Consider the following 15,342-nt stretch of genomic DNA (forward strand, 5'->3'; position numbering starts at 1 on the left):
ACTTGCACCACTAAAATTTGAGCTTGCACCGCCTCGGTTGCAATGCTATAGCCAAATCAGACTAGGAAATCTAACCTATGCAAGCTAAATTGATAAACTAAACTGATATTGACCATGAAAACCAGGCTTTAGGGTTCGGCGTTTGGATAATAAATTAACCGTTTATTTGTTTTGAATTGATGGCCGCAAATTAGCCGAAAATAAATTATTTTTTGCATGTTAAATCGTTTATTATCCAGTAATAAACGGTTAACAACAATTGTTATAATTAAGCCACATTTTTGTAGTTCATTTATCTGTTCCACTGAACTCTAATCACAACTCAACCATGTTATAGAAAAGGAAATGCAATCGAAATCACAATTAGGCCTATATTTTCTTTCAAAGTCTACTAATTACAATACATATACAACTTACCTTAATAGGTGTTTCTATAAAATACGGGAGGTCATGTGATAATGTTTTGTCTACGTCACTTAGCTGTAGCTCTTGAAGGTAGAGAACACGCGCTGCAGTCGCGAGACCCTTCGGAATCTGAAACTCGCGGGCAAAACTCGCGTGCAAGTAAAGCACTTAAATAACTGGCGCTCGTGACGCAGATAAAAACATTTTATACTTCTAATTTCTATTGTTTTATTTTATAGAAACACCTATTACGTTTTGACTAGGAACGTGGTGTGAGTTCCTAAGTCCAGTTACAAAACCCACAGATTGTAGACGTTTAATATTGAATTACCCCTTTCAAATATACTAATATCAAAATAAACATATTTTCCTTTAATTTCTGTTCGCTTGATTCTTAGGCCTTAATCAAGGCTATAAAAGAACTGTTAGATAAAAAATTAACTTACGGTTTCATACAAAGTTGAGTCTCGACATACTCTCTAAATCGAGAAGTGAAGACTTTGATCCCTCGAACTAGACTATGCCTGAATTTCCCTAAATCACGGCCAACTTAGATCTGTTCTCGCTGCACTCGCACAAGAAGGCCCGCCAGCTTGAAACGACTCTGTATGTTAACGAGCGTATGAGCATAGCCCCCTGAATGAGAGAAGGCCTGGAAATATATTTTTCATTGGGGGCGGCATTATTATTCGAAGAGATCGCGATACACACGATAGATGGCGTACGTTCCAACTTCATGAAATTATATTCTATGGCTTAATCTTTAGGTTTACTTTTTACTGTGAACCTGAAATTTTTCTGCTGATTTGTGGGACAATCGTCAATAGCACATTGAAACCCCATTTTGTTCTTCTAAGTAAAGAACTTTCAAAAGTCTGAAAAATATAACGCCAAATATAAATTAAAAATTATTTTAAAACGTTTTCATAAAAACTTTTAAGCCTTGGTCGTAGATACTTTTTCAAAACTTGAAATAATAACACGATTAATGCTTAAGACAATAGTGTTATTGTCTTAATCATTAATTAACACCTTAAAAAAGTAATTCCAAATATGGTAGCATCTAATAACCACTTAATACTGTCTTATTAATTTGCTTAGTTACCGACATCGAATGTTTGCGTCTCACAGCTGACAGCTCCCGTCTATTCAAAGGCTGTTTTGAATGACGTCAAAACAGAAAGTTCTGGGGACATCTCTCGGCCACAACGTGCAAGGTCTCTTGCCAGTTTGAAAATTTCGATACCGTCCGATTTCCAGGCCTTCTCTCATTCAGTTGGCTATGAGATGAGAAATTCACGTTTTACGAGAAAATATTCCGCTTGGGGCGCCAAAATACGGGAGTAGCTTCCTAATGCTTTCCTATGGGAAAATATTTTGTAAAGTGGATCGCTTTTCCGAACCTTTTTCGTAATTTTACCGATTTACGTCATTGCCGAGTTTCTTATATGATTGCAAGTAAGTTTCTTTAATAATTTCAAGCCTAATATCGTAATTTTCCATCATTTGGTTCGCTCACAATCTTATTTTGAAATCGGCGATATTTTTAAGGCGAGGAAGCGTCTCCGCATCGGATTTTAAGCCTTGGAGTCGTCTCGCGCGTATCCCAGGTTCTCCCAGCTGCAACTTTGTAATTAATTCAACCAAGTAATTTAAACTTTAAAATAAAATTTAATAACTTTTATATTACATTAAATCTCCTTGTTGGGTTAAATACTAAATCTCCTTGTTGGGTAACTTGGGTTAAATACTAAATCTCCTTATGTAATATATTTAATTTCACCTAATATATATTATATTTAAAGTTTCAAGACTTTTCGACTAATTGATTTGTATTCGAGTTGTTTAACGTTTTAAATTTTTTTAGAGATGTTGTAACATCAAATTGTCCAAAAGAGGGGGAACTAACCGATTTACAATATTTCGGTGTGTTGGTGAATTTTGGAACTGCAGTTTCGGGATTGTGTCTTGCCAATTTTTCTTCCAAAAACTGATATATATATATATATATATAATATAAAAATTGCAAGGTCCTTTAAACAAAAACGTCACGTCCTATATTACTCTAGGCCATAGAAGTACTGAAATCAAATAACGGGCAAGATCAGTAATTATATTCCCATAAACGTCATAAACTGGACTTATTTATCGACAAGTTATGTGCTCTGAAGTAATATGTTAGACCTTGCGCGTCCTAAGTGTTTTACTGAGTTAAAATCCTTTGTACAACCATTTATTAGCTTAGCTGTAACGATTCTAATGATACAATATCAGTTAAATAATTTACCAAGTTAATTAAAGAAAAAGGTCAATATAAGATAAAATGTTTTCTTAAGAATGTATAAAGAGTGAACAAATCATAAAATTTACAACAAGCATCAATATCAAGAATTAGTTCCTTAAAACGATGTAGATGGCAGCATTACCTAATCACGGGACCATTTCAACCTCCCGACTTTAAAGTTTTCTTTCGTTCTCGCAAAATAAAAACACTCGATTAAATTACTGAAACTGTCCGTACTAGTGGTACTCGAACATTTCTGTACATAATCGATAGGTGGCGGTGCGACTACTGAAACTGGCAAATTACTGAAAGCAGACAAGTTATTGACTGCAGTGACGTAATTACTGCAGTGACGTAATTACTGCAGTAAACAACTGGTCTGCTTTATTTAATTATGGTTTTAAGGTAAAAGAGTAAATTTAAACAAAGAAGATAATATATATCGAACTAAACAATATATTTGATACACTGCGATTCTAATATTAGCCATTCTCTTTGAAATGTTTTATGGTTGTACAAAGGATTTTAACTCAGTAAAACACTTAGGACGCGCAAGGTCTAGCATATTACTTCAGAGCACATCACTTGTCGATAAATAAGTCCAGTTTATGACGTTTATGGGAATATAATTACAGATCTTGCCCGTTATTTGATTTCACTACTTTTATGGCCTAGAGTAATATAGGACGTGACGTTTTTGTTTAAAGGACCTTGCAATTTTTAACCGAATGGTTTTTGGTTGGATTTTAGGCTTTTTTGTTTATAACAATAGAAGTGAAGTTATTATAATACCTTTAATCGTAACAAAGCGGAAATAATGTTTATAAACAAAATTGGAAGGTGAACGTTTACCTATTTGGAATATTGAGAACTGCCTAGCTCTTGAGCCAACATTGTGTACGTTTAGATATTGTTTACTTTAATTTCTTGAAAACGTGACGTCATTATGCTCTTTAATTCATTTTTTAAAGTTAATAAATAGGCTTGTATGATTGTTATTAAACTTTACACGTTTTGTACTGTGTTTATTACACATTGGCATGGTTTACCACCCTCTGCTGGCACACTGCCCACTATAGGGATGTAACGGTTCCACTTTTTTGGACTATCTCGGTTCCGGTTCTTAAATTTTTCCTTTATCGGTTCCGGTTCTTAAAATTTAGAACCGATCGGTTCCGGTTCCTATACGGTTCCAGTGTGTTTAGTATTAATTAATGTTAAATACACAAGCAATTCTAATTAAGTTAAAGATAAATAAAATCCACCACATTTATTTATTTATTCCGCGTGCGTAAAGTATTATTTAATTTCGCTACTTTTCTAATATAAATAATGATCGACGTCATTCCGGATCAATGTTTTTCAAATTTTGAGATTGTTGAGAACTCGCGACGGAACATCCTTAAAATTAAACTATACTAAATAATATCAAAACGCCTCAGTCAAGATAGCGAAAAAACACGAAAACAGACAATTATATCTTAAAACTAAAAGCAAATAGTAATTAAAATTACTGGGCGTCCATATTTGGATAACATAGTGGATATATTAAATGCATTAATAAGCGTAATTAACAAAACAAAATTGACCTGGGGGAGATTATATTTAATGCGATATATGCATTTCAAATATCGGAAAATGTTTTTTTTTAAATGATTTTGTTTCTTGGAGCTAAATACAAATCAATTCTAGGTGTATTGTTTATGATTTGACAACTCTTAAACCAAATCTTCAAAAATATAGGGGCCCTCAGGCCAATTGCTCTCTTATTAATTACGCTTATTAATGTCGATTAAGATATGTCATTCTTGATGGATTTCACTCGGCGGGTTTTTAGAAATCACGTATTTAATATTACCACCATTTTATTGAAAAATGGACTTTTTGCATAAATGTGTGCGATATTGAAATGCATATATCTCATTAAAGATAGCCGCCCTCAGGCCAATTTCTGTAGATAAAAATGTGTAATTATTGTGGGTTTCACCAGTCGGATTTAATATATCCACTATTTTATCCAAATATGGACGTTCAATTTAAATGTGTAATACGTTAATCATTTTAAATTCCACCAATTAATTTTAATGACTGTATTTATTTTAGTTTTAAGATTTAATTTTGGCTTTTCGTGTTGCTATAAGCGTTTTGATATTTAGTATAGTTTATTATTTAGGTCGTTCTGTCGCGAGTTCTCTACTATCTCAAAATATATTTCCTTGACAACCTTTCCTCCGGAATGACGTCGATCATTATTTTGATGAGAAAAGTTACGAAATGTGATAATAAAATAATACTCACAAAATCAACAAAAAACATGCAAGGAAAAAGATTGTTAGGCTAATATAAAATGTATGTGAAATTACGATTTTCATTCTCGAAGGTTTTTCTTCCAAGCTCGCACGTAATCATTTTCCTTCAAATACGACTAGAATTTAATAAATTTGCGATTGAATTGTATAGAAGAACTACTGCCAATTGGATTGGTTGCACCGGCCGGTGTTATTACTGTGGGGACCCGCAACTCTTATTTCTTGCTCTCCCTGCGTTGGTTTTCTAGTTAAGCGTCGTCTGCTCCTCAGTCTCGTGAAGAAAAGAGCCGCGTAGATAGCACGGTTTATCCACATGAGCCGTGGAGATAGTTTTGATTGTTACGTCGGTGACTCGGTGAGTAAAAATCAAAAAAGAAAATATAGCGAGGACAAATTACAAGCAAGGAGGATAGGAAGGGAGGCGAAGTAGGAGGGATGAACGCGCCAGCATCCTTGTAAGAAGTTTAGCGCGAGCTCGGCGGGAAAATTTCGGAAAAATAGCGGCAAGATTGCGGCCTCTACGCTACGTGTTGCCGCCATTTTTCCGAAATTTTCCCTCCAAGCTCGTGTTAAACTTCCTTCAAGGATGCTGGCACGTTCATCCCTCCTACTTCGCCTCCCTTCCTATCCTCCTTGTTACAAGATTGGCCCGTTGCTTGAAATTTTTGCCTCTCCTTTTAAATAACATTAATCGGAAGTAAATTACGGAAACAAGTAGCCGAGGCTACACTTGCCATTCCTCTCGTTTTATTTTCTTTGTAATAACTAAAATATTTCTTCATGCAGTAACTAAAAAGTAATTTGGAATGTTTATTATTATATTTCAGTTTTTTGTCACTTAAAATGCCTAGTAAATATACTCGATTTAATTCGGATTGGACAATTGAAGAAATTAATCCTATCTGGGCCTTGTGGCTGATGCCTGTGAAGGATGATGTTTTTGCCGCATTCTGCAAAATATGCAATAAGAAATTTTCTCTCAGTAACATGGGTGTCCAAGCAATTAAAAGTCACCAGTTGAGCGTTTGTCACAAAAAGAAAGTTAATGATGGAATCGCTTGTAAGGAACAAATAAGAATTTACTATTTGTTTATGAAAAAAATGTTGGTGAAGACGGTAAAGTTCCTAACCCTGATGCCTCCAATAAAGTTCCTAACCCTGATGCCTCCAATACAGTTCCTAACCTGGATGCCTCCAATAATACAACGGCGTTTATCAATCCCATTGCAATAACTGAGAAAAATGAAACACTGGTGACTAAACAAAAAACAATTACCACATTTCCAATCAAGGAAGACGTTTTGAAAGCTGAAGCTTTGTCGGCTATGCGAATTGTTATGACTCAGTCATCCTATAATTCTGGAAACTGTGATTCTGGTATTTTCCAGAAAATGTTTCCTGATAGTGAAGTTGCTAAAAAATTTAGCATGGGTCGTACAAAAGCCAGTTATATAGTAACCTTTGGATTAGCCCCATATTTTGACGATGTTTTACGCAAGAGTTTGTTTTGATGAGGCCCTTAACAAAATAAGTCAAAGAGGACAAATGGATATACACGTACGATTCTGGGATAAAGGAAAGAGCGAAACATCAACAAGATACCTAAATTCAGTTTTTATGGGACACGCAAAAGCTGACGATGTACTTCAGAAATTCAAAGAAGGCCTTAAAGGATTATCTCTTGAAGATATGCTCCAAATTAGTATGGATGGTCCAAATACTAACTGGAGTTTTTTTGGAAAACTTAAAAACGAATTGGTAGACAGCCCAAATACTCCAAAGTTGCTTGATTTAGGTTCCTGTGGTCTACACGTGGTTCATGGTGCCCTTCAGACTGGTCATAAAGCTGCGAAATGGAAAATTCATTCTTTTCTCCGAGGCATCTATTACCTTCTTAAGGACTGCAAAGCAAGGAGAGCCGATTATACAGCTATTACCGGTTGCACAATATTTCCGAAGAAATTTTGCCAAGTTCGTTGGGTGGAAAATGAATCGTGTTGTGAGGTCGCTTTGAAAATTTACAAACCTATCAAGACCTTCATTGCATCGTCTAAGCTACCAGCAACAGTTTCAGTAGAAAACGTAAAAACATGCATGGAAGATCCTTTAATGCAAGCTAAATTAGCATTTTTTATGACTATTTCAGCCGAATTAGAACCTTTTCTAAGAAAATTCCAGTCTTCGGAGCCATTGGCACCTATTTTATACCATGAACTCATGAATCTCCTTAAACTGTTTATGGGAAGATTTATTAAGGCAAGTGTAATTGCCAATGCCACAACTGTTAAGAAACTTTTAGACATTGATTATTCCGAAAACTTGAAAGACCTACTTCCGTATCGAGATGTTGATATAGGCTTTGGTGCAGGTAAATTTCTAGGTGACAAAAACATAAGTGACCGCATGAAGGGCGAGCTCGAAATAGAATGCAGAAAGTTTTTGACTGCGACCGTCTCGAAAATTTTGGAAAGATCGCCACTAAAATACAATTTCACTAGAGGTGTATCAGCTTTAGATCCCAGAGTTATTGCAGATAAGCCAACTGTTGCCCAAGATCGAATGAAAGTGGCGATTCATGAAAGCAATCGCATTGATGAAGGTGTTGCGGAAAAATCGAAGCAACAGTTTGCTTCATTTGTGTTGTTGGCAAAAACAAAATTTAAACCCAATTTTGATGAGTATAAAGAAAAACCGTTCAGCCTTGATAAATTTTACTGTGAACTGTTGGACTCTCAAAATGATTTTAAAGATCTTTGGTACGTTGTGAAAATAATTTTAATTTTATCATGGAAATTCCAGTGTGGAAAGTGGGTTTTCAATAAACAAAAATTTGCTTGTTGATAATTTACACGAAAATTCATTGATTGCTTTGCGTCAAGTCTACGATGGGGTTAAAAATTCAGGAGGGATTCAAAATGTTTCCGTCGATGCAAGTTTACTACGGGCTCTTCGTGGTTCCAGAATAAGATATCAAAACACATTAGAAGAAGAAAAAAAGAAAGGCGAAAGATGCTGACCAAATAGCCAACACCAGAAAATGACACCTAAAAACCTTAAAGGATCTCAAAGCAAAGAAAGCTAAATTAAGTCAAAACCTTATTTTGGAAACTGAAGAAATCAATAAAGAAATTCAACAAGTGGAGAAGTTATTAACAAATGTACCTGAATGAAATGTCACTGATATAATCTGTGATTTTTAAGTTCTTTAACATTTTCTGGTCATTTTATATTTAATGTAAATTAACACATATTTACATATAATCTTTATATCTAATTTTAAAAAGTTTGTTTTTCTAAATAAATCGCTATTTAACTATGAAATATTGTAATTTTTTGCTTATGTAAGTGAGTAAATTGGTCAGGGAAAATGGTATTGGAGGGTCAGGGAAAACCTGGAAAAGTCAGGGAATTTGAAATTGGAAAAACTGTGGCAACCCTGTTTTAGATCAGAAAGGAATCTTGTTATAATTTTGGAATACCATTTTATCCTAGGGCTGTTAATCATCCCCATAATTCATTATTTATATTTATTTTGAAATTCCACGTTCCAGTATATTATTTTTGTTTGTTTAAAGTGTGTGTCGATTTCGATTATATATAAAATTTATGATAATTTAGATAATAATACTTAAGCCTGTGTAATTAACGATGTTGACAGGGAAGCCTCAGAAGCTAGAGTCTGCGCGGAAGGATAGGCCTGGCATCACAAGAAAACTTGAGACATATCTTTTCGATGGTTCACGATAGAACTAATACAGTGTTAAATAATTCAATAATTTCCTGTATAACACTTCTTACGTAACTATTATTACCACAATCAACGAATCCCCGAACTGTAAAATATAATAATTTGTGAACTGTCCCTTTTTATTTCGTTGCCCCAAGGGGGGGAAACGAAATTATAGTTTCCCTCTGAATCGGGTCGACATAGGGATGTTGGATAGGATTACCTCGCCGAGTTCAGTGGAGTTTGCGGTTGAGGCTGTGAACGGCGCTCCGGGGGTAACGTTAGAGTCTTGGCCGACCGATCAAGGGGTGGTGGTGGGAGGGAGCAGGTCACCTCGTACTAGCCGCAAAGGCATTTTTCGAGGGTCGGAGTTTAACGCAACAACTTCGAGGTAAGCCTGCCCCCTCCGCTTTTCGTTTCGCTTGGCGCCATCGTTCCGTTTGGCGCCGTCGCGGCGGGTTGACCTTGTAGAAGACTATGTTACGAAAGTTTCAAAAATTTTCCGCTAACACCGCCGAAGCGGCGCTGCGGTTGTGAAATCGCTGTCATGTTTATTACTTAACTTAAATATTACTTAAATATAAAAGCTCTTGGTTTAAAAGTTTTAGAAGATTTTTTAAGTTATTAGAATTTTTTTAAGTAACGTAATATCATTAAACATAGATGGCGATAGCGTCACTAACTTTTACTTTTCAAACTTTATCTCTCGAACGCGTTTCCTGGTCAAGGGGTGATTCCCCCTTTCCGACGCCGAGAGGAAAGGGGCGAGAACCGCTAGCGCGGCCTGTGTTCAGTGATTTTCTTACGTTGTAAACATTAGTGCCTGGTAGCATATCACGGATTTATAAAACAGTTGCGCGGCCTGTGTTCAGTGAAGTGAGTAGTGCGTTGTGAAGGCAATATTTGGCCAATGTGCTTTTTCTTCTAACGAGGACAAGCTGGAATTTTGATGGTTTAAGCCCGTCATTCAGGCTGTATTTCTTTTACTTCCTTTGAAACAGGTAGTTTGGTTTTTATACATTCAGGCTGTATTTCTTATACTTCATATGAAACAGTTTGGTTTTTATATTATCAGGTAGTTTGATTTTTACCTCTCCGAGGGGTTATACAATAACCGTGTCTGTCTGCCTGTCTGTGTGTCTGTCCTGCGAACGTTTCGCATTTTCCGTGCAAAGGTTAATCATTGCGTTCGCAGTTGCTAGGACTGTCGAAGGGTTGGCAAAACCACCGTGCGACGGTGAGCGTTAACGAATAAATTTGCGGTTGGGTCTGGTTTGGATGGTGTTTTTTCGTTAACGCCTACCGTCGGGACGGTTTTAATTCAGTTTGATTATTATTTCAATATTGTAATGTTTATGTGTAGGGTGTGAATGTTATGACGGTTGTGGGTGTTGAGTTGGTTGTGTTTATGTTATGACGGTTGAGGGTGTTGAATCTTTTGAGTTTGTTTTTGTTGAGTCTGTTGCGTTGTGTTTGTTGGTTTGTACGGCCGTTTTCTCTGCAACGTTTTCTTAATGACTTTGGGACGGACCGAGTGCTGAGTGTTATGCAACCTCCAATGGCAGGGTTTCCACCAATTGTACACGGTATTCGTCTTAGTATCAATTTGCGATTTATTAGCGCCGGCCGGGATTCGAACCCGGGTCTGCCTCGTGCAAGAGATTTACTCTAACCACTCAGCCACCAACGCTTGTTAAAAAAAGCTTTGGCGAATATCCTTTACAAAGTTATAACGTTACATCATTTTAAATATTTATAAATTATATTAATCTTATATTTAATTAAATATTTATAAATTATATTAATCTTATATTTAATTAAATATTTATAAATTATATTAATCTTATATTTAATTAAATATTTATAAATTATATTAATCTTATATTTAATTAAATATTTATAAATTATATTAATCTTATATTTAATTAAATATTTATAAATTATATTAATCTTATATTTAATTAAATATTTATAAATTATATTAATCTTATATTTAATTAAATATTTATAAATTATATTAATCTTATATTTAATTAAATATTTATAAATTATATTAATCTTATATTTATTTAAATATTAATAAATTATATTAATCTTATATTCAATTAAATATTTATAAATTATATTAATCTTATATTTAATTAAATATTTATAAATTATATTAATCTTATATTTAATTAAATATTTATAAATTATATTAATCTCATATTTAATTAAATATTTATAAATTATATTAATCTTATATTTAATTAAATATTTATAAATTATATTAATCTTATATTTAGTTAAATATTTATAAATTATATTAATCTTATATTTTATTAAATATTTATAAGTTAAATTATTTAAATATTTATAAATTATATTAATCTTATATTTAATTAAATATTTATAAGTTCTATTAATTAAATATTTATAAGTTATATTAATTAAATATTTATAAATTATATTAATCTTATATTTAATTAAATATTTAAGTATTTTAATGTAAAATTTGATCGTGATCAGGAATTGACCTCGGGTCGCATTGTTACCATGCTGATAGTTCACCGCCGAGCCATTGACTTCCTTAGGGAAATTTTAAAGTAAAGGAACAATTATGATAAGGCGGGTTTTGTTACTAAACGGATGATTACAATATCTGTGGATATTTCTTTACTGAACTTTTTTTTTTAATTTTTGTGAATTTCGTCGGGAATTGAACCGGGAGCGCAGTTTTAGGACTTTTATTCGTTGCCACTGTGTTATTGATTCCTTTTACGTTGTGTTATAAATCTGTAATATATTATTCAATGACGTTGTTAAACTCTTTAATTGTCAGTAGGTTTAGTTTTTTCGGATACTCTTTTTTTAATATAATATGTATCTGGGTTTTAGGCAAAGGAAGGGTCGTATGTTATTTTTACTGATCGAGATAATGTTGTTTTTTGTCTATTCTTTGATCTTATATTTTTATCTTTGGTTTTTTGAGATTATTTTGTTTCCACGAAAACGTGTGTAGGTCGTGTTGTTTAGCTTATCCGGTTTCATGATAATAACGTCGAAAATTCCTGTTTGTTAATGGTAAGGTGTCACACTAACTATTCCGTCTACGGTCATTTGATATACGAGCTGTGGTTTAGTCATGTGGCTTTCTGTGCTTTGTGATGGTAAGTTTTTCGCTTCTTGTTAATACATTTTTTATTGGTGTGGATATTTGGACATCTACGATTCCTAATGCAGTCATTGATTTCTTGGGTGTGCGAGTCATTATATGATATTGGAAATTGGATGGTATTGGTCTTTTTCATGCGGTATGCGTCACAACGGCAATAGGAAGTCTACGAGTCATCCACTACCAGATGTTGAATATATTGCTATTCTACGGTATCTTCATCAAGGGCGAGTGTTGAAATAAAATGAGCGTTAAAGATGCGGCAAGTATTTCGTAAGCGAGAAAAATACTAATACCCTCTGTAGATATTTCTTTCATTAAAATTGGCTTCGTATTATATTTAACTGATAAACTTGTACTGTAAATAGGGTTAAATTCAATTGTGCATTGTTTTAGTACGTCTAACTCGCTGTTGTAACAACTTAATTTATATTATTCTGAATATATTAAACTCGGTTGTTTCGTCTCAATTATTTAAATTAAAATTTTATACCGGGCGGAATTGAACCGGGATTACGTTTTTAGTAAATAACTCTGAATGGCGGAGATATATCTTTAAGGGTCATCTCGAGAAATTAATACCACTAGGGACAATTCTTCCGAGGAGAGGTATATTTTGGCTTGCCAACTTGTTATATTTTAATTTTTTATTCGTATTTCTATTTTTCTTAATTTGTTTTTCATTGTTTTTGGATTATTGTTTTTTTTTTGGATTTGTCTTAATTTTTTATTCGTATTTCTATAGCATTCTGATTTTGAATTTGTATTTTTATGGAATTCAATTGATATTTCTGCTAGGAAATAATTTTGAATTTTCATCTTTTTTGCGATTCGTTTAAATTTCTGTAATTGCTAAATCGGCCATGAAACCAAAAACTTCAACAATCTTAGCTGAACCGCCAATAAACACACTCGGCCAACCTCTTGGCCGATAGGTGCATCACCAACTGGTTCAGAAATTGACCATAGGCAAAGAAAGAGGGCTTCAGATAGGGAAAGGTACGCTGCCAAAAGCCAAGACCAAGACCCTGCGTTCCGGGATCGACAAAATCTCAAAAGGCGGATTGCTTATGCTGCCAAAAAACAAATTACCGTTGCTTCATTAACTTCTGTTGCAGAGTTGCAAAATGCGGAAATAGATTTATCAACTTCTGTTGCAGATTTGCCAACTGGGGAGATAAATACAGAGTCAATAGGTACAAGTCCACCAGTGTCTTCGAGCTGTTCACAAATTGCAGAAACGCCTAACCTTGCAGTGGAAGATAGACCAATGCCAGACGGAGAAGTCGGTGCAAAACCACTAGGTGCAGAACCGTTTGACCTTGAAGTGCAAAGTACACCAATTCCTGGCCATTGTTCTATGGGACCCACCAACGTAACTATATCTTGCCACGCATTTTCCATAGCAAAATGTACGATTTATTGACAAACTAAAGTAACACAGCGTTTTTGGAAAACCTGACCTATCGTTATATTATAAACTTCTATTTTAGACCTTGGTAGTATCCGTAGCGCATGAGAATCCGTAATGTATTTCAGGCCGCATAAAAAAGTTGGAGAATTGTTGCCAGCCGTACGATAATTATTGGTACATGTCGATAATGGAAGAAAATGGTTAAAAACTACATTTTTAATATTTCATTTCTGTTTTAAACCCGTCATTTTGGATAATTCTGCCGAGGCATACGATAATGTAAGCATTTTTTTAACTTTAACAGAAAATGGTTAAAAATGACATTTTTAATATTTAATTTCTGTTTTAAACCCGTCAAAATTTTAAATTAGGAACAGCTAGATTTCTTTTGAAAGGTTATCTACATACGTTTTCAGTTTATCACGCAGACTGCCAACTTATAATCTTCCAACAAGCCAAAGGCAGAATAAATAATGTAGTCGAATTATTTTGCGTTATTAATTTTACTGGTTTGGTTTTGTTTCCTAAAATCGATCATTTTTAAGCCTGGTACAATAATTTTATTTTCACGATCTGGCAAAGTTTTAGCGGTAGAAGTCGGGAAAGTAATATGATAAATACCGTGTCCCCCTCCTTAATGTGGCTTTCTGTAATAGCTTTGCCTTCTACAAGGCTCTATTTGAATATGGCAAAACGAAGAAACCACTCAAAGCCAGCGGGAGCTAAGCTTTTAATGGTTTGAGGACCGGATTTTTTTTCTGACCAGCGACGACGCTTTTATCTTTATAAATCTGAAGCGGCTAATTTCTGTGAAGTGAGCGAGCCGCTTCCGTTGTTTTGTATGCGCTTCACTATGTCGTCGAGTTTCCTGGGCCTAAACCTTTCCAACGAATTCGGCTGATATTCGGGGCGCCTATTTCTAAGTATTTTGTAACTCCGGAAACCGTTCGCACGTTCTTTTTCTGCACCGATTTTACAACACACAGCTATTTCGATTTTCTGGTGCTCTAATCACGATATAATCTTTAATCATGAAAAAAATCGGATTTAATCAATATAATCATGATTAAAACGAATTTAATCGATATAATCATGAATAAATCGGATTTAATCATCTGAGGGGTGCGTCGTTGATCAAGGACGTGACCTGCCCTGGAATAATTATTAATGTAATTAAAATCACTTTTTTATGTCCTCGTGACACATTTGTACTTACACTAAAATGAAAAGTGTTGAAGTGGGCTTTTCCTTTGGGGTTTTCAGTATTTCCTAATATTTTAAGAAAAGATGGTACCATAAAGCGTTCGCACGTGCATATGTTCTCGGAACTGGACTTCCCGTAATCCGTCAATTGTTCGCACCGAAGAAAGTTATTGGTATCGCACCCCCTTAGGTGATAACAAAACCGAAGGCGAACATCTTCGAGATCCGCCTCCGTTTTGTTGGTCCGTCTTTTCGCCAAGCGTTCGGACTGTAAAAATGTTCACCTAGGAGGGTTATTGGACCCTCCTAGGTTACCCTAGCTTCTCCGTGCGAACAGGGTATAATATAGCAGTAAGAGTGTATTTAATTAGTAAACAAAACCGAATTCCGACTGAGAAAGATTAACGGGAAATATTTCTTTGTTTAGCTTTACTTCCGACGCCAAACTTTACCCACTAAATTTTCGATAGGTTAATTCTAACAGATTTTTACGAAGAGTTTCTGAAAAAAAAACACAATATTTTGGCGTATGAAACCCAATAGGATTTTTTAAACGATTTTTGTAACAACCGACCTTTCATAAGAAAGGCTCTTTGGTAACTTCGGTTCGTTTACATAGGCAACGAAATAATATTATCAACCTTGGTGAACTTGTTTAAATTGCATCCTTTCTCTTGATAGTGTCGTATAACCGTTGATGCTAGCCTCGCTAGTAGGATTCTCTAGCCTCGCTTTTCTTTCCATGGGTACTTCGGGGAACTGGACAGTCAAAGCTAGGCCCCTCTGGCGTTCATTTTGGAATATCGCCCTTTTATGACCCTTTCGAGGAAAAGATGGGTTTGGTCG

General features: G+C 34.6%; 1 pseudogene; it reads left to right on the forward strand.

The window, feature by feature from the left end:
* The first annotated feature begins 6,543 nt into the window (after positions 1-6,543).
* On the forward strand, positions 6,544-8,024 carry LOC149922051 (uncharacterized; annotated as a pseudogene).
* The last annotated feature ends 7,318 nt before the right edge of the window (positions 8,025-15,342 follow it).

The sequence above is a fragment of the Leiobunum rupestre genome, chromosome 11, assembly GCF_980474605.1.
Source record: "Leiobunum rupestre chromosome 11, qqLeiRupe1.1.hap1, whole genome shotgun sequence".
NCBI classification, from domain to species: domain Eukaryota; kingdom Metazoa; phylum Arthropoda; class Arachnida; order Opiliones; family Sclerosomatidae; genus Leiobunum; species Leiobunum rupestre.